The 16434-nt window shown below is 42.9% G+C and overlaps 1 protein-coding gene across 1 annotated transcript in view; it reads right to left on the bottom strand.

Moving 5' to 3' along the window:
* The window catches only part of C1QTNF7 (C1q and TNF related 7), a 120491-nt gene that overhangs the window by 16927 nt on the left and 87130 nt on the right, over positions 1–16434 (bottom strand). The window lies entirely within an intron of this gene.

Genomic DNA, 16434 nt, shown 5'->3' with positions numbered 1-16434 from the left:
TACTCATTTAGCACTAATGTACAAAGAAGAGAATTTATATCGGTCAAAAAAGATTAAGGGAGGCAGGTATAAAGTATAGCTTGCTCTTTCCGGCGAAATTAAGGGTGGAATATAAAGGCAAGATTTTTTTCTTCCAGACTCCGGAGGAAGTTAGTGAATGGGCGGATGGGGAGGGTCTCTGAGGCTGGTGGGGGGGGGGGGGAGTGATAGGAGCTACGCTAAGTTATGGAGTCGCCCGGACTGCTGGTTAGCAGAAGGGGGGACTATGGGGGTGAGGGACGTGGAGGGAAATCTTTTTTTTTTTTCTCCTTCCTCTTTGCTAGATGGTTAGGATCCTTTCGCTGAATGTGAGGGGGCTCCGTGAGAGGGTTAAAAGATATGCTATCCTTGAGTGGATGAAGAGGTTTCTGCCAGCCATCATCTGTCTCCAGGAGACACATTTGGATAAGGAATCAGTAAGATGGCTAGAAAGGGGTTGGGTAGTGGCGGGATATCACTCTGTATACACGACTTATTCCAGAGGGGTCTCAATTTTGATACACAATAAGATTAAGTTTGAATGTTTGGCACGCGAGGCCGATGACCATGGCAGGTACCTCTTTCTATATTGTTATTTAGAAGGGATTAAAACTGTAATTGCAAATATATATATTCCACCACCATATAAACCAGATGTTCTGTATCAATTGTATAGATTTATGTTAAATAAACAGGAATGTATACTGATTGCGGTAGGTGACTACAATGCGGTTATGGATCCACTCAGGGATAGGACATCTAGCAGAGGGGGAGGAGTACAAAATGTAGACTTATGTAAAGTAGCCCATGAGTTCAATTGGGTAGATGTTTGGAGGGTCCAGCACCCGGATGAAATTAGATATTCTTGTTATTCAAAAACACACCAAACTTGGTCGAGAATAGATATGACCTTTGGAAATAAAAATTTAATGTCCCAAAATAGGATTATGACAAAATATATACCTATGGCTCTGTCAGACCATAATGCAATGGTAGTTGAGCTGGACTTGAACAAAGATAATACTTTGTTGTTGTTTAAGTTCAACTCCCATTGGCTACCATTGATCTCAGACACAGAGAGTATAACTGAGGAATTAAAAACCTTTTTTATTGAAAATAACGGTTCTGCCGGTAGACTTGTGGTTTGGGACACTTTCAAGGCTTTTTTGAGGGGAGTTTTGTTTAAAAGGGTAAATTATTGGAAAAAAAGAACTAGAGAGAATGGGAAGGTATTGGAGAAAAAACTGCAAGAGGCAGGAATGGCTAGCATGAGAAATCCTACTGTACTAAATAAGAGAGCCTGGGAGGAAGAACAGGAAAAGATGAAGATTTATCAATTAGAGAAAAGCAGGAAAGAATTGCTCTTTCAAGGCATCCAACTAGCTTCGGAGGGTGAAAAGGTCGGTAAAATACAGTGAGAAATCAAAAAGGGAAATCATGGATAGGTGCAATCAAAGATAAAACGGGTAAACTAATTACCACACCCGAAGGTATTAAAAAAGTGTTCTGGGAGCACTTCCTAGAGCTGTATAAGTCCAGGGTACAATATTCAAAACAAGAGCTAGATTCATACTTGGACGAGATTGCCTTTAGTAGGATATCCAAGCCCCAAAAAGAATATTTGGAAAAAGAAATAACGGTGGCAGAAATAAATCTAGCTCTGGGGAAGGTTAAATCCGAGAAAGCACCGGGTGGGGACGGGCTCCCCTTTGAAATATATAAAACCTTTTCCCAGGTTTTGGTACAAGAATTAAAGATAACTCTGGACGAAGCTCAAAAATGAGGCGACTTACCGAACTCTATGAAGGAAGCAACTATTACACTAATCCCAAAAAAGGGAAAAGAACCAACAGATCCCGGTTCATACAGGCCAATATCCCTGTTGAATACGGATGTTAAAATTTTGGCAAAAGTCCTAGCTGACAGGCTTTCAAGGGTCATTAAAGTAATAATAAATAAAGATCAGACAGGATTTATACCGGGTAGAACAATATACTCCAATATAAGAAGGCTGTTCCTCAACATCGAAGCTAATAGATTGGCTGCAGGGGAGAAAGCGATACTCTCATTGGATGCCCAAAAGGCATTTGACTGCATTGAATGGGAGTATCTATGGGCAGTATTGAGGAGATTTGGTATAGGGGAGGGATTTATAGGATGGATCCAGCTAATATATCTAAATCCCAGGGCTAGAGTGGTGGTGGATGGGAGCTTGTCCCTGCCTTTTGCCCTATTTCGAGGCACTAGGCAGGGATGCCCTCTCTCCCCACTGCTATTCGCCATTGCAATGGAACCCTTGGCAACCATAATAAGAAATGATAATGAGATTAAAAGCTTCCAATATCCGGGCGGAGAAGAAAAATTGTTAATGTATGCGGATGATATATTACTCTTTTTGCAAAATACTGTTTAATAGAGTAATAGAGATAATAGATAAGTTTGGTTTTTTTTCGGGTTTAAAGATAAATTGGGGGAAATCACATATGTTATCACTAGGAGATAGACAATTACAGGGAGATACACGGGTGCACGTTCTTAAAAAACATGAAAATTTTAAATATCTTGGCATACAAATCTCCGGAAATATAGAAGAATATGAAAAATTAAATGTCCTTCCCTTAGTAAAAGAACTAAGAACTAAAATACATATATGGAAAAGACTGCCAATGTCAATCCAAGGTAGGGTAAATCTAATAAAAATGGTTCTTCTCCCAAAGATACTCTATATACTTCAAAACGCTCCAGTGAGAATACTGCAGACTACCTTCAAACTATTTGATAGACTAATGGCGGACTTTATTTGGAAGGGTGCGATCCCTCGGATAAAGAAGGAAGTCCTTCAGCTCCCAGTGCAGGAGGGAGGATTAGCGGTCCCCAATTTGTTTCTATATTTTTTAATAACTCAATATGGGAATATAAAGGGTAGTTTAGATAGTCAAGTGGGTAGGCAAGAATTAAATAGATGGGGGTGGAAAGAGGGAGGTAATCACTTAGAGGTGCTGGAGTCAGGTTTTCTGGGGAAAAAAAATTCTGATAATAGGATATTAAATCTAATAGAACACGTATGGGGGGAAATTAAGAAGATATTGGAGATTAAAGGGTTTTTGAAATACACACCGATATGGAAAAATCTTTATTTAAAAGAATTAGAAACAATAAGGGACTATATAGATTGGGGGAAAAAAGGAATGATATATTTAGATCAGATCTTTGAGGAAGATAAGCTGAAGGACTTTAATACAATGGTGTTGGAATTCGGGATCCCCCATACTGATACCTATAAATATTTTCAAGGGAAAGAAAAAATGATGAAAAAGAATTGTAACTATTATGTCTAGTGTTAGAGTAATGTGTTTTTTCCATTTTTATGGATCTATTTTGTATGTGAAATTCAAATAAAAAATTAAAAAAAAAAAAAAAAACAATCAACAGAACAAATAAACTAAATATTGGAGAAGTAGGAAGTGAGGCTCCTTTAAAGGGATTCTGTCACCTCCCCTCAGCCAAAAAACGATTTAAAAGCAGCCATGCAGCACAGCTTACCTGGATTAAGCTGTGCTGTTTAATCTTGAAATCCGTCCAGCAGTTACTTTAAAAAACGACTTTGATCAATAAGGAAATGCGTCCTGAAGGTGCCCAGAGGGGCGTTTTTTTCTTCCTAGTGAGCCCAGTACCGCCCCTCTTTCAGTGCCCAGCCCGCCTTCCTTGTATTTTCTAACTTTGCTCTGGTTACCTGCCTTTTGGTGACATCACATCCTGTTCTCTCAGTTCCTGTGTCTTTCTTTTCTTCAGCAGACTCAGAGCTGGTGAGAGCATTTTGTTTTGACCTCTAATATCCTCTAATATACCTCTAATGTTCTTTATATGTCTTTGCTCAAGGAAAACTCAATAAATTACCAAAGAATTTCCATTGTATCCTCATTGGAGCTTCACATGCAACTGGTACTACGACCTAGGGATATTAGTGAGTTCAGCTGTCTACCATTGCTTGTACAGAGATTACCATTTACAACCAGTCATCGACTTCTCTAACGTACATATGTGGCAGAATACTTGCTATTGTTCATGCAGCTGTCCGACTGTTACATAATTTAGCCCTACTGTAAGTCCTAGTGGGTATCAGAGCAGCTGGCATTGTTCCATATCCATTACCCAACTGACCATAAATCTATATGCCTTTAGATCCCTCTAGTATGTAGACCTCGTGTGTTTCATTATGTGTTTCCTTATTTGAACCCCTTTGATTCATATATATATGATAATACCTAATTTTAAAAAGGGAAAGGAAGTGAAGACTCTCATTAGAGATGAGTGAATTTCTCAAAAATTCGATTTTGTCGGTTCACAGAATTTTCCGAAAAGATTCGATTTGAATTTGTTTGTGGCGAATCGCGTTAAAAAACAGCTATTTCCTGGCTGCAGAGAGCCTGTATAGTGGTGTAGAACACTGTGCCTTACAGTAACATGCATAGGGAGTCTGCTGTGGTAGTGAAATAATACTGTGAGTCCGTATGACACACACATGACAGGCATCGCTCTTAGAATCACTGCACACTTCACTTATTTGCGCAGTTACGGTGCCAAAACTGACCACATAACTCAAGTGTGAACTCAGCCTTACAGGTCGATGTTAGCGTCAAGAAGAAGTGCACTCCTTTTACACCATAGTCAGCTGATTCCACATAGATGTTTACAGAACCTGTTCTATTAAACGCTTATACAAGTAGAGCCCCCGACAGAGTAGAAAGGGTGTCAGCAGTAAGTTTGTGTTGACGTCACTGATTATTTTGCCCATCCTCTGATCTGTCAGAACAATAACCCCCAGAAAACGGATCCTGTCTGTTGAGCATTCGCCTTCACTCGGTCAGCATTTTGTCAGTAATACATCAGTATTGCTAAAGCCCCCCAAAAAAACAGGAGTGAATCCAAAACAGAGATGACACGTTAATAGAATATTTGCATGTCTGTGTTTTGTATCCACACCTTTTGGTTATCAAATCATAACCCTATTCTGATGGGACCACACAGGCCTTAGAGCTGCTGCATAGACTGGATCCATTGTGTGTCTCAGTTTTCCTTCCTTCTGACAGATCAGAAGAAGGGTCAAATAAATGATCTTGTCATCCAGGCCAAAAAGGCAAAATAGTGGCCCAGTCATGAAGTGGGGAGGGTGGAAAAAAGCATGAGAAGTCCACAGAGTGGCCCAATGACATAGTGGTGAGGTGGCAGCAACATGAGGAGACCAGTGACATAGTGGCCCAGAGTGGTGAAGTGGCAGAAGCATGAGGAGACCATAGAGTGGCCCAGTGACATAGTGGTGATGTGGCAGCAGCATGAGGAGACCACAGAGTACTGAAGTGGCAGCAGCATGAGAAGACCACAGAGTGGTCCAGTGACATAGTGGTGAGGAGGCAGCAGCATGAGGAGACCACAGAGTGGCCCAGTTACATAGTAGTGAGGTGGCAGCACCATGAGCAGACCACAGAGTGGCCCAGTGACAGAGTGGGTAGGTGGGGGGACAATACCAGTACCAGCTGAAAATCGTGGCTGACAGTAGGAGCACCTGGCAGAAGGTGTGGCATCAGGTGGGTGGCAGCATCAGAATAGTAGCTGAAGTAGGTAGCCAGAAGAAATAGATCTCAAAGTGTTGGTGTGGCATCATGGATGATCTAGTCTGATACATCAGGCATTGGTGTTTAAAAATCCTGGCTGATCCATGCCTGATTCGTTTTTACAAAGGTCAGTTTCCCTACATTTTGGGTGGACAAGCGAGTTCTCCTTGGGGTAACTATGGCCCCTGCCGCACTAAACACCTGCTCTGATGCCACACTGCTGGCTGGACAGGAAAGCTTGTCCAGGGCAAACTCGGCCAGTTGCGGACACAAATCGAGTTTGGCTGCCCAGTAGTCCAGGGGATATTCGATGTGGGGTGGCAGGGTGCACTCCAAGTATGCCACAACCTGCTGGTTCAGGTTCTGCTCCATGTCTAGATGCTGCTGCTGGTGAGTAGCTTCTTCAGTAGGCGGGTGAAGAAAACTGCTCATCAGAGACTCTAGACTTAAGTTGCAGCTGATGGAGCTGGTACTGCTCCTGAACCACCACCCCTCCAGCAGCCATGGCAGTGGCACATGAGCGCAGAGGGCCCCCTGGTCAAACCTGCATGAGGATGGGCGATGGCGAACATAGGATGCCTTGATAGTTCAGCTTGTCCTCCCTCTCAGCGGGTGTGAAAAAGGCCCCCATTTTGGACCGGTGGCGAGGGTCTAACATGGTGGAGAGACAGTAGTCCTCCTTCTGGCGAATGGTGACAATTCGGCTGTCACTACGCAAGCAAGTGAGCATGTATTAGGCCATTTGCGCAAGTGACTCATAGGGACTCCCTGTCTCTATCTCCACTGCATACTGCTATGGTGTGTCTGGGTCCTCTGTCTCATCTTCCTTATCGCCCTGTAGCTCCTCTGGCTGCTCCTGCTCCTCCTCTCCTGTCACTTGTGTAGAAAAACCACCCATTTCTCTACTCATTGCTTGTGCTCGAATGTCCTCCTCCTCCTCTAGTTCAGCCCCCACAGGGCTCATGTGACCGCGAGATATAGTCGCCACGTCTCCTTTTCCCTGGTCAGTCAGATTTAGAAGCATCTGTTCCAGGACATGAATCAGTGGAATGACGTTGTTCATCCCGTAGTCCTGGAGACTGACAAGTAAAGTGGCCTCCTCAAAGGGCCCGAGCAAACGGCAGGTGTCACGAATGAGCTGCCACTGACTAACATCGAAGTTACACAGGGGAGTACCTCTGTCCACCTGTATCATCAAGAAATTGTTTATGGCCTTTCTCTGTTCATATAGTTGGTCTAACATATGGAAAGTGAAATTCCAACAGATGGAAACGTCGCATATCAGCCTATGTTGGGGGATGCCATTCTGCTGCTGCATTTCAAGTAGGGTGTGCTTTGCAGTGAATGAGTGGCTGAAGTGCATACGTTTCCTGGCCATTTTCAAGCCATGTCTTGAAGATGGGTAGAAGACTTCAGGAACCGCTTTACAACCAGATTGAACACGTACGCCATGCAGGGCGCATGGCTCAGCCCTCCTTGACTCCCATGTTCTTCCCCTTGTCGGTCACCATGGTTCTGATTTTGAGTTATCAAGGAGAAAGCCAGGACTTGATTTCTTGATGAAGGACACAGAGAAGTTCCTCCCCTGTGTGACTCTGTTCTCCCAGGCAAACTTGGTGAAGAACAGCATGACACCGCCATGCCCTGCACATGTGGTATGCTGGTGGGGCACTGTGAATTGTTCCTGCAGTGGAGGCTGACACCGACAGGCTCAAGGACTGGCCCACCTTCTGTTCTACATATGTGTGAAAGGTTCGTACTGCCTTTTTGGCAAAGAAGTGACGGCTTCTCGGCTCGGCACAAGCCATCAGTTCTTTGAATGGTGCAGAGTCCACCACTTGGAAAGGGAGGGACTGCAGCACCAGCAACTTGGCCAAGAGCACATTCAGCTTCTGCGCTGTTGGATGAGTGCATGCATACTGTTCTCTCTTGGCAATCGCTTCGGTGATCAATTGCTGACGGAATGACGGAGGAGGAGCAGGAGCATCAGGACCAGCAGATGATGGGAAGGAGAAACAGCTCCCTTTGGCTGAAGTGGTGGAGCCTTGACTGTATATAATTGGGTGTGTGCCACTAGGTGATGCAGCAGATGCTGTGGCAGGCTGGACCACCACATCGGAGCCACGTTTCTCCCAGGCCACTTTATGTTGACGCTGCATGTGTTGAAGCAGGGCCGTGGTGCCAACATGGCCATGCTTCACCTTCTGCCTACAAATCTGGCAAATGGCCATGTTCACCTCCTCCGGCAGCCTAACAAAAAATTGCCACACGGCCGAGTATGGAATTTTCCCACCAACACTATGTGCTGACTGCCTGCTACTGTTGCCTCTGTGAACCCCTGCACCGCTACTTTCCGGGCTGGTAGGTTCCTGCGGTCTACTCCGGGCACGTTTGGCTCCTGACCTTCCACTGCTGCCACCCTGCTGACTCACAGCCACGCTGCCACCCTGCTGACTCAGCCGCTGCCTCACGCGCAAGCTGCTACCCTCTTCTCCTGATGATGAAGCCCCTTCTTCACCCGGCTCCCAAGTGCGATCGGCTACATCATCATCCGCTACTGTCTGCACATCACTGATGACCCTCTCAAAGGTCTCAGGGCCAGGAGCCTGACCGCTCGCAACACCTGCTCCCATGTGGCCCTGCTCATCACTACTTGCCCGCCTACTGGAGGAAGCGGCGGATGTCTCCTCTAGATCTTGGCTAGGTGATAGCTGCTGACTGTCAATACACCTATACTCATAAGAGTATGGAAAAAGTGTGTGGAACATAAACTACACAACACCAATATAACCAAACACACCACTAATTCATAGAAAATCAATAAACTTTATTCACACCCAGACACCCCCAGCCAAGAGTCGGTGGGTTCCTCTGACACAATGCTTAGTTGGCATGGCCGGGAGCTAGCCCTGTGCCCTCACCTGTCCTGAACCTTCCTCTGTCATTTTCAGTTCCCTCAGCGTGAGAAGTAATATATGCCGTAGGCTCGGCTCCACTATACAGCGAGGACGAGCTACTAGAGGACAGTCAGCAGCTCACACAACACCAATATAACCAAACGCACCACTAATTCATAGAAAATCAATAAACTTTATTCATGACCAAAATTATATAAATATACACAATGTCAATGCGGTTAAAAAGGACCCCACGCTAACAACAAGTGGTGGAAACACTCACATGCGGTACATAATCCCTGAAATAATCCTGTAAACTCTCAAAACCCCAGTCATATGTTTATAAATAATTCAGGAAATATTTAGGTTAGTACTAATATGTCACACCTAATAAACCAAGAGCGCTCCTGAAAAAAAAAAGGACCATAATGTTAAAAACAATGATAATATACAATGTCAGGAAGAACATCAGGGAGAGAACATGTAGTGTCCCACTACGTAAAGGTGGGCACTACTCAAGGGTCAATTGGGTCATGTTGTTCTCCACCTCCTGTGGAACATGGTCATGGTATTTTGTATTACATTATAATGTATAATGTCATGTTATCTCCTGTGTACCAGGCCTGTTAGGGGTGTAGTTCCTCCTCCTAGGCAGTAGAGGGAGCTAGGGAACCCCCTAGTACAGTGATGGCGAACGTTTTACAGACCGAGTGCCCAAACTGCAACATAAACCCACTTATTTATCGCAAATTGCCAACACACCAATTTACCTTGAATACTACAGTCCAATATAGAATATCTTCCATGTACTTTATCATTGAGCTATAATAGCCTGCCTACATTCAGTGCGCTGCTTGTGCTGTTCATAGTGCGCCCTGCGCTGCTGAACGGCAGGAAAAGTCTAAGGCATATTGGTACACCATAGACTTTTTACAGGGTGTGGGTGCCCACAGAGAGGGCTCTGAGTGCCGCCTCTGGCACCCGTGCCATAGGTTCGCCATCACTGCCCTAGTATATATAGACAGGTCTAGTCCAGGGAGTAGAGAGTGTGTGGCTAGAAGCCAGTGTTGACTTTAGCCAGGTAGTAGCTGAAGATCAGCTTCTAACATGCAGCTAGATAGCCCAGTTTCCTAGCCTGCATCCAGGAGAAGAAGTTTACTCCTGAAGATATCCAGCATCTTGCAAAGTACAGAGCAGTGCTAATTTTTTTCAGCCAAGTAGAAAGCTGAAGGGCAGAAGTTTATTGTTCAGCAAGAGGATTTATACCAGAGGAAGGTTTCTCTACCCAAGGATAAAGCCAGCTATTAGGCATACGGGCCTTGGAGAAAGCCAGACAGGATCTGAAGAAAGTACAGCCTGATCTGTGAGTGTTATTCCCTCTGAGTATCTTGCTAGGATTTTTTTTACCTACCATTGATGTGAAGCCTGCCTGTTACTAAACAATCTCTATATGGAACTGTTTGGAGAAATGTGCATAGTTGAACTGTTCAGTAAAGAAGAGTTCTAGTTCACTACAACCGTGTGGTCCTCCATTATTCCTCCAACAAATCGGTGTGCCACCGTTACCAGCACTGGGGTCACGAACTGTAAGGGATCCAGCCACGGGCATGCTAAACCTACAACACCCAAGGCACTTCACCTATCACCCGGCCTGGTCCCTATATCCAGAGAGTGCCCCAGAGTATCTACGTGCCAGCCTCTCCATCACTGCTGTACGCCTGCCCAGGGTATCCTACAAACTGTGAATACTAAGAGCAACCCTCGGTCTGTTAACTGACCCCCGTGACCTCACATTCTCTCACCCTGAAGGATTGGCTTACTGCAAACATACAATAATGGAAATGGAGAGATCCGCCACCACCTGGCCAGAGAGATCAGAGGAAAGGGACAAAGGAGTTTGTTTAATTCAATCCTTTCGGGAACATTGTATTCAAAAGATAGATCCATTTGGTTTCGCGTTGTGCCAGCAATTTCTTCCAATCACCTTCCCGTGGTGAAATCAAAATGGTATCTATCCTAAACCTAAAAAGCGAACCATCTGAATTATGATGTTCCAAGAAATGTCTAGGGATAGATAGCGATGCATCAACCTCCTTAGCTGCTTCAATTCCTAATGCGTGCTCAAATACGCTCTTCTTGAGGGGCCTTGAGGTCAGACCGACATAAATTTTCTTACATGGGCATATCGCCCAATATACCACTCCCATGGTTGTACAGGTAATGGTGTGCGTGATGTTGAATTGCTGTTTCTCTGGTGAATCCCAAAAGTGATCTGCCTTATCTATGTTGTTACAGGCAACACAGTCACCACAGGGCCTATGTTCTACCTGACATTGTATATTATCATTGTTTTTAACATTATGGTCCTTTTTAAAAAAAATAATGGTTTTATATTTATTTTAGATCATTTCAGGAGCGCTCTTGGTTTATTAGGTGTGACATATTAGTACGTACCTATTGGCAGTCTTCTTTCTCACGCTTGTTCTTCTTTTTATAAGCACGCATGTCATTGTGGAGTTGGGAGTTTTTCGCTTGAGAGCAGACTCGAGACACCTCCATATATATATGTCTATCTGGCAATAGTAATAACCTACAACAACCCAAATGCAATACCCAACTACTCAACCTACCACAAACTATACAAAAAAGGAGCGAGGATATATCACGATAAAAAACTAATTTTATTAATTTCAAATGACACAATCAATTACAGGTAAGAGCAGAAAAGGGACAGGACATGAAGACTGAGCCACTGTGGGGCTCTAGAATGTGGAGAATCACATTTGGGAATGGGCGTAACCATAACCAGAAGGTAACATAACAATTTTGACAGAGGCTCCAGACACAGGAATAAATGCGAGTACAAAGTGCTATTCCTTAATTGTTAGCAATTAACATCCTCTCGGTCTCGGCATCTGACATAAGGATACTGTAAAGTATTGGAAGGACGGTGGAGTACTACTTAAAGCTGACAATATACAGAATCACTCTAGCCACCCGTCCCACCCTGCACAGAATACCATGTTACCTACCCATCTCACTGCTGTAAACTGGCCACGCACTTCTCAAACACTTCAACCTCGACACGTGTTTCGCCACGTAGGCTTCGTCAGGAGGTACCTGTTATGTTATGTTACCTGCTGGTTATGGTAATGCCCATTCCCAAATGTGATTCTCCACATTGTAGAGCCCCACAGTGGCTCAGTCTTCATGTCCTGTCCCTTTTTGCTCTTACCTGTAATTGATTGTGTCATTTGAAATGAAAAAAATGAGTTTTTTATCGTGATATATCCTCGCTCTTTTTTTGTATAGTATCTGGCAATAGTAGTTTTTCTACGATATGCACTTTATATATGCACTTTTATTTATGGTTGACTTGATTTATAATCCACATAGTCTTGGGATTTTTCACAATATTGTGATATATTTTGATCCTGTCTAAATGGCACTATAGGTTTTTTATCTTTATCATTATTTTATTTTTCTGTATTTATTTATTATTTTTCTTCTCATGGGTTACATCTTATCTGCACTTTCTTTCACTTACCTGTACTTGATACGTCGTATATATATATACACATATATATATTTTTAGTGCATTTGTATCTGGTCTGTTGTGCACTTCTGCGAGGGGTTGCGGCTTTATATGAAGTCCCATATAATGCGGCTTGTCTTCAATGCAATGGAGTGATTGGCAGCTAATTAGTTGGATGGGATGCAGATGTCGCTTACCTATAAGAAGCGGTCCTGGGTTTAGATTTGCACGCCCTTTGGAAGAAGCCGTGTGGCGAAACGCACGTCAGGGAGTCACGGGTGGCAGCACCACTTGCGGTCGGTATATATTATGTATTCTTTCCTGATCTCCTTTCTATTATGTACTCTTGTTAGCCTGCTGTCTTATGCATTGCATTTATGTCATTCTATGGATTTCCTGAATTATTTATAGACATATGACTGGGGTTTTGGGAGTTTACAGGATTATTTCAGGGATTATGTACCGCATGTGAGTGTTTCCACCACTTGTTGTTAGCGTGGGGTCCTTTTTAACCACATTGACATTGTGTATATTTATGTAATTTTGGTCATGAATAAAGTTTATTGATTTTCTATGAATTAGTGGTGCGTTTGGTTATATTGGTGTTGTGTGAGCTGCTGACTGTCCTCTAGTAGCTCGTCCTCGCTGTATAGTGGAGCCGACCCTACGGCATATATTACTTCTCACGCTGAGGGAACTGAAAATGACAGAGGAAGGTTCAGGACAGGTGAGGGCACAGGGCTAGCTCCCGGCCATGCCAACTAAGCATCGTGTCAGAGGAACCCACCGACTCTTGGCTGGGGGTGTCTGGGTGTGTCACTTGCAACAAACTCGAAGACTGAGTCAACCATTCAAGCACTGCTGGGTTGCTGGTCAAGACACGACCACTAGATGACACTGTGACTCCTGCTGCCACCTCTACCTTCTTCTGCTGCCTGCGACAGAAATATTTTGGCCACTGCCCATTCCTTTTGAAGGGCCTGTCATCTGTCACCTGTCTGTCTGACATACTGTATGATAAAATAATTAAATTTAAATTTAAATAATACCCCTCAAAAAAGGCTGTAGTACAATGTTACTTCACTGCTGAACCGCAATTAAGACATATATATATATTTTTCAGATTAATAAACTCCCCCCCCCCAAAAAAAAAAAGAAAACACAATTCACCACAGAACGGCAATTAAGATGTATTTGTTTTCCTATTTCTGCACCCCAAAAAAAGAAATATAACAATTACAATTCACCGCAGAACGGCTAATGGGACGTACGTATCTTTCCTATTAATAAACCACGTAAATGGCTGTAGTACAATGTAACTTCACCACTGAATGCCAATTATGACATATATTTTTTTTTCTTGTTTTTCCTATTTCTACACCCCAAACAAGAAATATAACAATCACAATTCACTGCAGAACGGGTGATGGGACATACATATATTTTCTTTTTCTACAGCACGTAAATGGCTGTAGTACAATGTAACTTTACCGCTGAATGCCAATTATGACATATATATACACATTTGTTTTTCCTATTAATACACCCCCCAAAAAAAGTAAAACAATGTAAAATTAACGCAGAACGGCTAATAGGACGTACGTATCTATCCTATTAATACACCCCGTAAATGGCTGTATCACAGAACTTGCACCCCAGTCAGGTTAGTGATGTATCATATTGTGCAAACCTAAAAGCAATTTGGATCCCCAATAAGTGCAGCAAGGTGTAATAGAATCGCTCCTATTGCATCCTGTTCTCCTTTTATAGTGTAGATGATTCCTCCCTATCCTTTTCCTACACCTTGACTAGTCTTTCCCGGAACTTGCAAAAAAAAATTCAGCACAATTAAGTCTTTCCTAGCACTGTCCCTAGCGCCTGCTAACGTCTCTCCCTGCACTAAGTACACTGGATAATGTCTGAATCCAAGATGGCTGAGGCTATTTATAGCGCTGTGACATCACAGGGCTGGCTGGCTGCTGATTGGCTGCATGCATGGCATTGTGGATGATCCCCCGTTCCCAGAGTTCTTTGCTCCATGTCCTAACACGTGCAGCAGCCATTTTAGGAAAAAATTTGATTTGTTACCACGAAGCCTGAGGAAATTCGGATTCGGATGAATTCCACTTCACCGACTTCGATTCGCTCATCTTTAATTCTCATGATCTAGGTTATAATGACTGCACAAATAAAATATTCTTTGCCATCAATAATGATGATACATTCAACATCTTGCAGTACAAACTATCTCTGGAGTATAAACATATTGATTCGATAATTTAACAAAATGAATGAATTTGTTCCAAGTATAAAACCATAACAAAATGTTGGGATACAAGGGAATAATTATAGGAGTGAGCTCATTGGTAAAGTCAGATGCTTTTGAGATATGGGTTAGGCATGTACTGAATATTTGTACCATTAATTGCAGCAATTGTGGTCTCTTTATTGCAAAATACAAACATTTGGATATTTATTCATGATATTTACAAGCATCTTATACTTAATATACTGTAAAGAGGTATCAGGTTGATGTTTCATTGGGTTGACTACACAGTTATATTTTATGACACCGGGTATTGTATAATATATGTATAATATCATAAAGTAGAATGGAAACCTACATTGCAGTAAGCAGAAATACAAGTAAGGCCTCATGCATACGACCGTTCTGTTTTTTGTGGTCTGCAAACTGCGGATCCGCAAAAAACAAAAGCCGCCTGTGTGCCTTCCGCAATTTGCGGAACGGAACGGGAGGCCCATTGTAGACATGCCTATTCTTGTCCGCAAAACGGACAAGAATAGGACATGCTATATATTTTTTTCGGGGCCTCAGAACGGAGCAACGGATGCGGACAGCACATGGAGTGCTGTCCGCATCTTTTGCGGCCCCATTGAAGTGATGGGGGTCCGCACTCGAGCCGCAAAAACTTGGATGCGGACCCGAAAAACGGTTGTGTGCATGAGGCCTAATACTACAGGTATTGGGTAGGACTGACCTCAAAGTAACAGAGCATACTCTGCAGAAGAAGACAACCCCATTTAGAGATGACTTTGGAGACAATCACTTGCTACTAGGGTCTATTTCTTATGACATAATTCACAAATAACCTATTAGATTTTTATTGATGATATGACCTATGTGTACAATGATAACAAAGTTGAATATATGGTATAGTATACGTAGTTGGATGGTGGACCCTTCTTCTGCTGGTCCTGAGGAACTAAAACTCCAGAAAACATCTACAAAGAAGACTGCCCTCATGGCCCAGGATCTTAACTCCTAATTTTTGTACTAAATTCCTGAATATGACTACGTTGACACAAATGGGAAAAATGGCGATCCAGCTCTCCCTGACGCCATACTGATACCACAGGTCACACCGCTGGGGAAGGTCCACTCGGACCGAAACGTTCAGTGATTTATTGTGGAATATTAATTATAAATATGTCTGGCTCAGAAACCCTTTTGTAAAGTATAAATAAATGATATCCTTATTTGCAATATATCACTGGAGTGCAGCAATCTTTCTTTACTTGATTTTTAGAACCAACTGAAGTCAAAGGGGCTATTCACATGGCGCTTTTTTAATAGGGCATGAAATCAATGGGCTTGTTTTTAACGCCTGTTTAGACAGGCATGCACCATCTAACGGCAGTAAAAAATTGGTGCACTAGGTAAAAATAGGTCCATCAAGTTTCCCAAGAGGCTAAAAAAACAATCATATTGGGCCCTTTGGGTTATTTGTAATCCATATTTCATATTCCCTTTGGTTAGCAGATGTGGTAAAATGATCTTATTTCATACTACTAATAATGCAGATGTATCGGCAGTGGAAGCAGGTTGCGTTAATATCAAAATTCAGATGAGATATTTGTCCTGGAAAAGTAAAAGTACACAGAAGCCAATTATCTGTCCGCCCTAAATTACTCCCCATGGTTTCCAACGGTAAGAAATCAGTGGTGTTTCTTTGGTTCGGGAAGTACCTGATGTCCTGAGAAACCCTGCTACCCTATTATAATAATTTATAATGAAAAACTGAAAATCCCTGGATAATTGTATGGTTATAGTTAGGCTACTTTCACACTAGCGTTTTTCTTTTCCGGCATAGAGTTCCGTCCTAGGGGCTCTATACCGGAAAATAACTGATCAGTTTTATCCCCATGCATTCTGAATGGAGAGCATTCCATTCAGGATGCATCAGGATGTCTTCAGTTCAGTCTTTTTGACTGTTCAGGACGGAGATAATACTGCAGCATGCTACGGTTTTATCTCCAGCCAAAAATCCGGAACACTTGCCGGAATGCCGGATCTGGCATTTTTTTTACATAGAAATGTATTAGTGCTGGATCCGGAATTCAAAATACCGCA

The sequence above is a fragment of the Bufo gargarizans genome, chromosome 1 (genome assembly GCF_014858855.1).
Source record: "Bufo gargarizans isolate SCDJY-AF-19 chromosome 1, ASM1485885v1, whole genome shotgun sequence".
NCBI classification, from domain to species: domain Eukaryota; kingdom Metazoa; phylum Chordata; class Amphibia; order Anura; family Bufonidae; genus Bufo; species Bufo gargarizans.
The sequence above is the reverse complement of the archived record's forward strand: the minus strand, read 5'-3'. Positions and strand labels throughout refer to the sequence as shown.